Source organism: Nicotiana attenuata, unplaced genomic scaffold (assembly GCF_001879085.1).
Source record: "Nicotiana attenuata strain UT unplaced genomic scaffold, NIATTr2, whole genome shotgun sequence".
In the NCBI taxonomy this organism is placed as follows: domain Eukaryota; kingdom Viridiplantae; phylum Streptophyta; class Magnoliopsida; order Solanales; family Solanaceae; genus Nicotiana; species Nicotiana attenuata.
The window spans coordinates 114,351-125,214 of NW_017670701.1; positions in this window are offsets into that span (position 1 = coordinate 114,351).

Consider the following 10,864-nt stretch of genomic DNA (forward strand, 5'->3'; position numbering starts at 1 on the left):
TTTTTTTTTTACAAAAGCTTGCACATTCATGATTCATGGTTATAGCAGTGTACGCCCCCGGTGGCTTGTCTACAGTATTCAGGGTAAAACTTGTGCATTTCTATTTCTTATGTTAGCCATTGGTTTAAATACGTTATCCGTTTTACATACTCAGTACATCTTTCGTACTGATGCCCTTTTCATTACGCGCTATGTTCATGCCCACAGGTACAGATAGATGCAGTGTTGTCCCTCCCTAGTTGGGTGTTTGTTCCAGCTGTTGAACATTGCACTCCACTTCTTCGGAGTAGCTGTCCAAAGTCAATAGGTACTAAAGCACATGTTCCAGTCATTTTAGGGTACAGTGGGGCACTATCTCGACCAAGTCATGTACTATATTTTGGAACTCTTAGAGGCTTGCAGACTAGTGTTTGGTTATATGTGAAAGGTTGGTCATGACTTTTTTGGCAACAATTGTAAATATGTATAAGATGTAAATGTTTCTTTCAATGTCAATTATGGACCTCTATCAGATTCCAGATGTCACACATAAGGGCTTGATCGGCCCAGATTCATGAAAAAAGATGTAAGTATAGATGTTGGTTCGCACGAGCCTTCGGGCATCGTGTGCCGGTCACACCTCCCAAGGTTGGGGTGTGACAAAAACTAACTAGAGTTGACCACAGTCAACGTTCTTGGTAAACGACCTCGGACCTATATTTTGACGATCTCAGTAGGTTTGTATGTGTCACGACCCAAAATCCGTAGTCGTGATGGAACCTAACTCAAAATGCTAGGTAAGCCAAATAACAGTTAACACAATTTATGAAATTAATATGAAACCAATAAGTGAAGTAACTGAGTTTCTAAGCAATAACCCAAGGATTGGTGGTACAAGTCATGAGCCACTAAGACTTAGATTTAAAAAACTTGTATGAAAATAAATACAACATCTATTTGAAATATACATAAATAGAATTCGTATCTAACAGTACCAAGGACAAGTGGTAGCTGTGTCCGGAAAGTAGGTACATCTTGAATGCCAGCTCCCTCCATTCACAGCAGCATTAACTCAAAGATCTGCAGGAAAGGTGCAGAAGTATAGTATGAGTATAACCGATCCCATTTACTCAATAAGTAACAAACTTAACCTCAGGCTGAAAGCAATGACGAGCTCAGAAGAAGGTCAATGTACAACACTAGTGATCAATAACACACATGATATAATTATGACATCAATTGTAAATCACTCAAAAGATATCATGTCCAGCTCGTTTACAATACAGAAAATTAGACATGCTTTACAAGTATAATAATTAAAGCCCGAGTCTTTCACCGAAGTCAGTAAAACATGAGTTTATCAGAGAACTGTGATTTTTCCAAACTTTCAAAAACAAATAAGACTCTTTATTTACCAATTAGCATGAGGAAAATACCTCTCTATGCCTACATGTCAAGTATACATGTCAAGTCAATAAAATCATATTACCATCTAGCATGAGGAAAATACATCTCTATGCCTACTTGTCAATTATACATGTCAAGTCAGTAATATCACAGTGAAATCATCAAGTACACTCACTCTTAGCACACTCATGGTGCTTGCCTCAAATTCCCCTCACCTTCATACACACAATCACTCAGCATTGTACGGGTGCCTGGCACAAGTACCTCAATAAAGCACGCATATATATCACTTTGTCTGCACTCACCGTAATATCAGACTTTGGAGGGGCGGATCCTGGCTCAAGCGCTCAATATCACATAGCCCAATCGTGGGGCATGGTGCACGTGTCTCCCCTAATCAATACTAATTAGCCCAATATGGGCCTAGCGTACACTTCACCTCAAAATCAATAACCCATATAGCCGTTGCGGCGTGCAACTCGATCCAATTATCAATCCGTTGCGGCATGTAACCCGATACAACATCACTCACAACACGGGTCTATTGACCACATCAGTCATCAATCATCACAAGTCTCTATATGCCAACATCTCACGGAAAGTTTGGAAGTAATCCGAAGTGTTTAAGTGTGATTTAGACACTCTTTTTAAAGAATAAAGATTTAACAACTTAAGAGAAATTCTATTCAGTTTGAGCTTCGATTATTTGTTATGATGTTCCCGTGGGTGTTTTGAGGCTTTGGATAAGTTCGGATAATGTATTTTTACATGTTGGTATTATTGAAAGGGGTCCCGAAGGGCTCGCGTGTGCTTTTGATATTGGTTGAGAAACTAGTTAAGTTAAGGATTTGAAGTTTGACCATGGTCAATATCGGGTTAACATGACCTCTTTTCGGTGTTTTGAGTGCGCGAGCAGGTCGTAGCGTATTTTATGATTGAAATGCATATATGGTTTGTGTCTGGGAGGTTCTGAATGTGTTTTGGGAGCTAAAACGAAGATTTTCTTGTTGTTGGTCTTTTTTTCCTGGTGTAAATAATTACGAAAATGCCATTTATGTCCCTGAAATTTTCAAACTTTCTTTAAAACTTTAAAACATTATATCTCCTTCATTTTAAAGCCAAATTAGGTGATTCAAAAGGCTATTTTAGGTATAATCTAGAAAGGATCATGTTGGGCTTATCAAACATGAGTTTTGGGATCATTTCGGATCTGATTCGGGCTGGGACAACTGCTGCATTTTTACTTATTTCGGAATTTAGTTACTTTTTCTCATAAGGTTTTGGAGCTCGATTTTGGGTGATTTTGGAGGGGATTTTCACTACTTTAATTGGGGTAAGTATTTTTTACTCGGACTTTTTTTTATATTTCATGATTCAAACCTCGATTTTAGTGTTTGCTTGATCATTTGAATTGGAGAAATTGGGTATTTTAGTAAAAACTTTTCTAAAACATAATTGATGATTTGAGGTCGATTTGAGGTCTGAATTGGATGATTTAGGTATGGTTGGACTCGTAGTGGAATGGGTGTTCGGAATTTGTGAGTTTTGTCGGATTCCGAGGTGAGGGCCCAGGATTGACTTTTTAAGTTGACTTTTTTTTATTTTAGTTAATGATTATTTTGATCTTCGATACTTGGTTTTCACGTTATTTGTAATATTTTGGGCCTTTGGATAAGCCTAAAATATATATTTAGACTTGTTGGTATGATTGGACGGGGTCCCAAGGGACTCAAGTGTGATTCAGGATGGTTTCGGATCATTTCGGTTGATTTTTGCATAGCTAATGTGCTGGTGTATTGCAGTACATCGCGATCGCGGAGAAGGATTTTTGGCAGTTTGGAAATTTTCGTCATGTTCATGGGATGGGGCTCGTGTTCACGAAGTGCCGTGGCAGATGACCATCGCGTTTTCATGTCTGGCTACGCGTTCGCTAAGAGTCGGAGGAGGTCGGGCAGCAGACTAGCGCATTTGCGATTGGTTCCTTGCGTTCGCAGAGTGCTGAGACTAGTTGGCCTTCGCATTCGCATGTTGTTAGCCACGTTCGTGAAGAAGGTTTCAAGGGCAGTGTTGATTTGTGCATCGTTATCGCGAAGGTAGTGTTGCAATTGCAAAAGGTACTGCCGGATAGAGTATATAAGTTGCTATATTCAGAATTTTGCCCATTGTTTCATATTTTGAGCCCTAGACTTCGAGAAGAGGAGATTTTGAAGAGAAATTTCACTTCTACCTTGAAGGTAAGTGATTTTCACTTGGATTTGGTTTTATATATTGATTCCCCATATATTCGACACCTAAAATTTGGAATTTCGAAAGGAAATTTAGGGTTTTTGCCTATTCGTTAAGGGAATGTATTTTAGAAATTTGAGTACCGATTTGGACTCGATTTTAAAAACTAATTATTTATTTGGACTCGTCAGGTTATGTATCATTGAATTTTGTTATAGGTTTAGAATTTTGGGGATGCGGGCTTGAATTGACTTTTGTTGACTTTTGAGAATTTCTTCAAAGATCGAAGCTTTACGGATTAGGATCGTTTCCTATGGAATTTTTGAATTCCTTGCATAATTTTATCTTGGAGTTGCGTGATTGGTGGGATAGAAAGAAGTTTTTACGCGATTCAAGATTGAAGACCGGCACAGATGTATAACGACCCGATAGGTCATTTTGAGAACTAGCTCTCTTTTGTGTGTTTCAAGACTTCTCATAGCTCAATTTGATAATTTATGACATGTGTTCATAGTCCGTGTCATTTTTTGAAAAGTTTATATGTGAAATTTTAAAAAAAATGTGATTTTTGACATTAAAAATGGCTAGAGTTGACCACGGTCTACGTTTTTGATAATCGACCTCGTATCGGTGTTTTGACGATTCCGCTAGGTTCTTATGATGATTTGAACTTGTACACATATTGGTTTTGGGGTCCTGGATGACCGAGACCGTTTCGGCGCATTATGTGAATAGTTAAAAAAATGAGGTTTTAAGTTGAAAATCTTTAGTTTTAATGATCGATTCTTGATTCTAGATGTTATTTTGATTATTAAAGCTTGTAAGCAAGTTTGTATGATGTTATTACACTTGTGTAAATGTTCGGATTGGATCTCGAGGGGCACCGATGAGTTTCAGATGAATTGCAAAAAGTTTTGGCTTAGCGATGAAATTTGCCGCTGTGAATCTGCTGGTCTCGCATTTGTGAAGACCTGTCCACGAATGCGAGCTTCATATTTGCGATGTCAGGCTCGCATTTGCAATTTTTGGATGGGGGTTGGCAGCTTCGTTTTGCAAAGTTCTGCTTGCTTTTGCGAGAGGGAGGGTCTCCGCAATAGCAAGGAAGAGGTCGCATTTGCGACACTGAGTGTGGAGGGACAGCTTCGCATTTGCGAAGCTCAGGTCGCTTTTGTGATGGGATGGACCTTCGCAAATGCGAAGGATATGTTGCATTTGCGCTAACTGTGAAGTTGAGTCAGTGATCGCATTTGTGATCGGTGGTTCGCAATTGTTTTGATCGCAATTGCAAACAAGAGTTCGCAATTGCGATACCTGCAGTAGGGTAAAATGTGAGGATTTCGGAACTTAGCTAAGTTTATACTAGTTTTGAATCTAGACTCCATATAGGCGATTTTGAGGAGTAATTTCTTCCCAACTTCATAGGTTAGTAATCTTAACATGTTTTTGTTCAATTTCCATTACTTTTCTTGAATTTCATCATCAAATCTAGGATTTTAGAGTAGAAATTGGGGGATTTCAGTAGAATTTAGGGATTTTATAAAATTGAGATTTAGACTTCAAATTGAGGTCGGATTTTGAAACAAATTACATATCCAGGCTCAGGGGTGGATGGGTAATCGGGGTGTGGTCTTAATTTCGGATTTCGACCACATAGGCCGGGTTGATTTTTTGTTGACTTTTTCAATTATGCTAAAGATTGAACCTTTATCGTACAAGGGTAGTTTTTAAAGCTTGTTTTGACTTGTTTGAACAATAATTGACTAGATTCAGGTGGTTTGGAGGCCTTTTCTAAAGGAAATGCCGTGTTGGATTGTTGATTGTGTTCTGAAAAGAGGTAAGTATCGTGGTTAACCTTGATTTGACAGAATTAAGACTTGATTGGTCTATTAACTATGCGATATATGTGTGAGAATGGTGTATATGCAAGGTGACGAGTGTATAGGCATTTGTCATGGGTTCAAGCATGCGTGATGGGCTATTTAATTGCATGTCTTTAATCATATCATGTCTTTACTTGTTCCATATTTTTACTCTTTACGTCCTTTACTTGCTACAAATCTTTACTTGTTAAATACATGACTCCACTTGTTACATGTCTCTATTTGCTATATGCTTTCATTTATTCATGCCTTAATTTATTGTCCGCCTTTACATGTTATATTCACTTACATGTTATTAGATATATATTTTTACCCGTGGCATACCTTTACTTGCTTACTTGACTTTACTTATTTCCTATTTCACTGTACTATGTTATATTGGGTTCCCTTTTTATGTTACGTAGATTCGCCATAGTTGGTTATAATTATATATATTGTATATCGGGTTGCACGTCGCAACAATATTATTATTATTATATATATATATATATATATATATATATATGGATCGGGTTGCACGCCGCAACGGTATTATTATCTATATGTGAATTGGGTTGCATGTCGTAACAGTATTATTACTTATATGCGGATCGGGTTACTCGCCACAATAGTATTATTATTATATATATATATATATATATATATATATATATATATATATATATATATATATATATATTCATTTCTCTACTTCTTTATTGATTTTCTGCTTATTACTCATACAGGTTTATAGTGAGTGTCTTGTCTTAGCCTTGTCATTACTTCGTCGTAGTTAAGCCCTGAAGTCCCCTTCTTTGTATTTCATTTCAGACTTTATTTGTAGTATTCTAGTAGCTCATGCACTTGTGATACCAGGTTGTAGGAATAGTCTTAGACAGTGATGGTTTCAGATTTATTACATATTTCAGAGTATTTTAGTCTTAATTTCTTATTACTATATTTTTAAATTGTTGAACAACTCAATTGTTTAGTTAATGTTGGCTTTCCTAGAAAGTAGATTTTAGGGGTCATCACGGCACCGTGGTTGGGATTTTGGATCGTGACATGATGAGGCAAGTATATTTCCTAGGCTTAGATTGAGAGTATTTCTCTATTGGCTATGATACTTGTTACATGTTGGGGGTGACGTATATGTGAGGTGACGAGCGTATATGCATGCACCGTGGTTATTTATGATCCAGGTAGATCTTAGGCTATATATGCCTTGTCTTACTATCATGCTTCTTTGATACCATATTTTCTCCACTTGTATGACTACATGAGCTATTATTCATTCTAGAAATCATGTCTAGATTATCTACTTATATATCTGTATGAGACATGATAGGTTTATTTTTTCTATGTTGAGCTATTTGCCTTAGCCGTAGTCATATTCTTCGGTCATGATATTATATTCGCGTGTTATATCTCTGTCTCAATGCACTCTTTATATGTTATCTCACATGTTGTTAGTGTCCTCGTTTGTGTGATGCGTATTGAGCTGTGTTATGGAACGTTGTTATATTTCATGCAGTGTTTTGATTATGATACTGTGAGATGTTGGCATATTGAGACTTGAGGATATTGATAATTGATTTTGGGCCATAGAGCCACATTGAGCAGATTGTTGACTGATCTTGGGTCGTAGAGCCGTGTTGATATTTTATGAGGCGGTGTTTGCATCAAATCTCTATATTGGGATGAGTGACATTGATTGTCGAGTGTATTGATTGTGAGGTGACGTTACATCAGGTCCCATATTGGACTGAGTGATATTGATTGTTGACTTTGACCCGATCAATGCTTGGGCTAGAATCTGCCCCTCCAGAGTCAGGAAATAACCTATGAGTGCAGTCACGCGAGATGGCTTAGTGATGGGCTTATGCTAGGCACTTGTACAGTGCTAAGTGTGTGTGCGTGTGCGTGTGTGTGTCTGATGATTCTGGGGCATTGTGTCAGGCATCGTGAGAGTGCTCAGAGTATGATTGAGGGGTACTTGTGCCAGGCACTATGAATGTGCTGAGATTGTGTATACTTGATGATTAAACTGTGATATTATTGATTTGACATGTATATTTGACATGCAAGCATAAAAATGCATTTTGCATTTTTCCTCATGCTAATTGATATTTGATGTTTAGAGCTTGAGATCACTATTTATCTTGATAAATCTCTGCCTAAGTGTTTTATGTGGAAAAGTTGATGCTTTGATTGATATTCCTGAAAAGCATGCCTAATTCTCCTCTTATTGTGTTAGAGTTGAGCCTGTTATTATTTGAGTTGTTTTTCCTTATATGTCATTATTCTCTTGTTATTGTTTTTGTTGGCTATTGAAGCGGGCATCAGACTTTGCCAACCTCACCGTTGCTTTCTCCGAGTTTAGGCTTGCTACTTATTGAGTACATGAGGTCGATTGTACTCATACTATACTCTACACTTCGTCTGCAGTTCCAAGTATTGTTGATAGCAGTGGTGCCTAGTCAGTTGTTTATCCGGATTTGCTTAGTGATTTCGAGATAGGAACATGTGGAGGTCGAACATTAGGGTGGTAGGCTAGGGGGTAGTCGAGAGTTCTTCCCTCTTTGTACCGGGTAGTCTGATAGGGTTTCGTTTAGGTTTGTTAGCGGTCTTTGTTGTATTCACATTGTTGTTTTGCATAGTTTTGTGTTATTGTCCTTTTACTTATTTGTTGTGGTTATTTTCTTTTTGGTATCTTTTGTTGTTACATGTCATTTCTCTTGTTTCTTTTATGATATTATTGCCTCTCCTGTTGAGCCGAGAGTCTCCTGGAAATAGCCTCTCTCCTGTTGAAAATGGACGTCGTTTGACGTGATTCGGACTTAAATTGCTAAATTTGATACTTGATGAAGTTTGAGAAAAAGTTCTTGATTTTGAGGTTTGATGCATTGTTATTGAGGTTATTTTGGCGATTTGATCGCACGGATAAGTTCGTATGATGTTGTTGAGTTAGTACGTATGTTTGCTTAGGAGCCCCGAGGGCTCGGGTGTGTTTCGGATGTGATTCGGGAAGTTTAGACCTTAGGAAAAATTGCAGAAAATCTGCAGCAGGTGCCCAGGCCTGTTGTTCTTTGCGATCGCGTAGTCACTCTCGCGATCGCATAAGGTAAATGGGGTCAGGGGTATTTTTTTCTATCGCGAACACGAAGCCACAGTCACGAACGCGGAGCCTTGGGGGATTGCTCATCGTGAATGCGACCTGTGTGATGCGAACGCGTAAGGTAATTGAGGAGGGGTCACCATTTGTGCATCGCGAACGCGACCTTTGGTCCGCGAACGCGAGGGCTCGAGAAGCTAAAGCTTCGCAAACATGAGCCCATCTACGCGAACGCGAAGGCTTAACCAGCCTGACCCATTGCGAATGCGAAGGGTCTGTCACGATCGCCAAGAGTAAATTCGCCCAGTTAAATTTTAAATTTCCAGAACAGTAGCCTTACGGGAATTCATAAAAATTTCACAAACCCTTTCTTCTCCAAAGCTCTTAGGCGACTTTTGAAGCACTTCTTCACCAAAACATCTTGGGTAAGTAATATTTAACTTGTTTTCTTCATTTTCCATTAACACCCACTAGATTTCTAGGCCTAAAACATGTAATTAAGGGTAGAAAATTAGGGATTTGGGTAGAACTAGGGCTTTTTGATTAATGGTGATTTAGACCTCGTTTTGGGGTCGAATTCTGGAAGTAATTATATATTTGGGCTCGTGGGTGAATGGGGGATTTGATTTTGGTTCGAACCTCGTGTTTTGACCAAGCGGGCCCGGGGTCGATTTTTGGGTTTTTGGGAAGAATGATTGGAAAATTATAATTAAACATTAAAATTGGATTGTTTAGAATTTATTGATGTTATTAAGTCAATTATGTATATATTCGATTGGGTTGGAGCCGAATTTGAAAGGAAAAGCGGTGTTTGAGGCTCGAGTTGGCCGTGGAAGTTCGAGGTAAGTGTTTGGTCTAACCTTAGCTTGAGGGATTATGAGTTGAGTCCTATTTGCTATGTGGTAATTGTTGAGTACGACGTATAGGCATGGTGACGAGTATCTATACGTTGGTGTCTAGCATGACCGCGAGTCTTTAAATTGTGAATATCTTGATTTTGTTGTATCTTTCATGCCTTGGTGATAATTTCTATTTGTTGTGAAAAGCTTGTGGAAGGAAATTGTGACCTTTGAATATCGAGGAGCATTGGCTCACGTTATATTACAAATTGTGAAAGTATATGAGATGATTGAACCCTTTGGAGCATTGGCTCAAGTTGTAAAGTCAGTTATGAAATAAAAGTGAAAGAAAGAGAAAGAGTTATTAAATCGTTCCCTTGCCGGGATATTGTTGCTTTGTTGATTATCTCCCCTGCCGGGATGTTGAGATTATTGATGTTGTTCCCTTGCCGGGATTTAATTGTTTAATTGTGTTCCCTTGCCGGGATTTCCATTATTATTTTGTTTATTCCCTTGCCCCTTTGTTTGTGATTGTTGTTTGGGTGAGGAAGAGTGTTAAAGCACGAAGGGTGATGCCGTGCATTGTTTGCTATTGTGAGGAAAGAGTGTAAAGCACGAAGGGTGATGCCGTGCCGTACGATGTACCATTCCGTACCGATTTTCATTGATTACATGGTGAGGAAAGAGAGTAAAAGCACGAAGGGTGATGCCGTACACATCGTTATTATATGATTGATTTGGTGAGGACGAGAGTAAAAGCACGAAGGGTGATGCCGTGCAAATTGTTGATTTCTGATTCTTGTTGATATTCTAGTTATGTTGTTTCTTTCCTTACTTGATGCTTTCTATTCGGAACTGTTATCTCCCCCGCATCATGTTTCCCCCTCCCACCTTGACTGGTTATTTTCTGTATTACTTTTTCGTGTATATATATATATATTTGAACTGCACAGGTTTATTTGGTAGTATGGTCCTAGCCTCGTCACTACTTCGCCGAGGTTAGGCTAGACACATACCAGCACATGGGGTTGGTTGTGCTGATACTACACTCTGCACTGTGTGCAGATCCAGGAGCAGTTTTCGGACAGTAGTTGGAGGGCTTCCTTCAGTCCACCCAGAGACCCAAGGTAGACCTGCAGGCGTTCGCAGGCCCTGGCGTCTCCCTCTATCTCAATTCCCTGTTTCATTTTCTTTGTTCAGAAACAGTTTATTGTATTTTCTTCAGACCTTGTATGTAGTGACTCTTAGACAGTCTGTGATACTGTGACACCGGGTTTTGGGTATTTGAGGTTTTTAAAAGTTGTAATAGACGTAGTCTTAAGATATATAGTTGTTGACTTCCGCTTAATTATTTAAAATTCCGCTGTTATCATATTATCGCCTGGTATTCGTTAAAAAGAAGAAATATGAAAGTGTAGCAAGTAGTTAAGGTTGCCTTG